The sequence below is a fragment of the Chelonoidis abingdonii genome, chromosome 4 (assembly GCF_003597395.2).
Source record: "Chelonoidis abingdonii isolate Lonesome George chromosome 4, CheloAbing_2.0, whole genome shotgun sequence".
Classification (NCBI taxonomy): Eukaryota; Metazoa; Chordata; order Testudines; family Testudinidae; genus Chelonoidis; species Chelonoidis abingdonii.
Window position 1 is genome coordinate 20,790,748 of NC_133772.1, and position 1,320 is coordinate 20,792,067.

Here is a 1,320-nt window from a genome sequence, read left to right on the forward strand (position 1 = left end):
GATTGTGATTGTCTGTTACCGCGGTCACACACCGCCTTACAGGCAACTCTTCGGCTGTTGCAGTCCACTGCCCCGCGTCCCGCACCGCGCCTTTACCACTGACCCCGTACACACCCCACGGGCACTTGTGCCCAGTCACTGCCCGGGTGACGGCGCGGGAATCGGGCGCCCCGCGCGGGTACGCGACATGCAGCAGAGGTGTCCCCTGTAGGCGGCTCGTGATACGACCGTTAACGCGTACAGGTGTGGGGGGTTGACGGTGAAGGCACGCCTCCCTCGGGGGCAGTGAACTGCGCAGGGTGGTGTAGGGGTGTTGTACGGGGCTACAGGTGTATGGGGTGACTGGGGGATTCGGGTGGCAGTGACTGCAGCAGAGTGTGGCTTTGGGGGGTGTACGGGGTTACAGGTGTGGGGTGACGGGGCGGGGATCGGGGGCAGTGACTGCAGCAGAGGTGGCTGTTAGTGGGGTGTACGGGTGACGTGTAGGGGTGACGGGGGGGATCGGGGGGCAGTGACTGCAGCAGAGGTGCTGTAGTGGGGGGTGTACTGGGTATACAGGTGTAGGGGCTGAACGGGGATCGGGGGCAGGGGAGCTGCGAGAGCGTGGAGTTGCGAGCGAGGTGTGGGGGGGATAGCCGGGTGGGCTTTGTGGGCGGGGGCAGGGTGTGCACGGGGTGTAGGTGGTGGCGGGGGAACGGGGGTCTGTGAGGGAGTTGGGGGGGTGAGGCGCGGGCGTGGCGGTCTTCCGGCCAGCCCCGCCACCCGCATCCGGAGATCCGCGGATCCGCGCCGTCTTCGGCGCTCACCGTGGGCGCTCTCCCCCCTCCCGGAAGGCCTGGGCCACCCGCTGCCGCAGGAAGGCGCCAGGTCCCGGCCCCGTTGGTCTCTTCCGACCGGCCACTCCTCGCAGAGCTTCAGAAAATTCCGACACACAGGCTTGGCCGCCATTGGGGCTGGGGCTCACACGCTTGCCAGCGCACCTCCCAAGACGACAATTAAGAGTCACTGGACTTAGGATGCCAATAAGCTCGCTAAATTATTCGAAACTACGGACGCGAGGGGAACAACTCGCGCGGGAAAAGCGGATGGGCGCTCAGTCGCAACCAGGCTCTCATCAGTCTCGGCAGACGTTTCAGGTGGGCTCATGCGCCAGCATAGGCTCCGAGCAAAGCCCTGTGCTTCGGGCTTAGCTGAGGCAGAAGGAGGCGCATACGCATGCGCCGAAGGGCGCTCGAGCCTGACACTGGACATGTGCCTAGATTCCCCTGTGGCTGGGAGCAGCGCGATCCCAGTGGAGAGGTGGGGTGTAGGGTGAGAGCT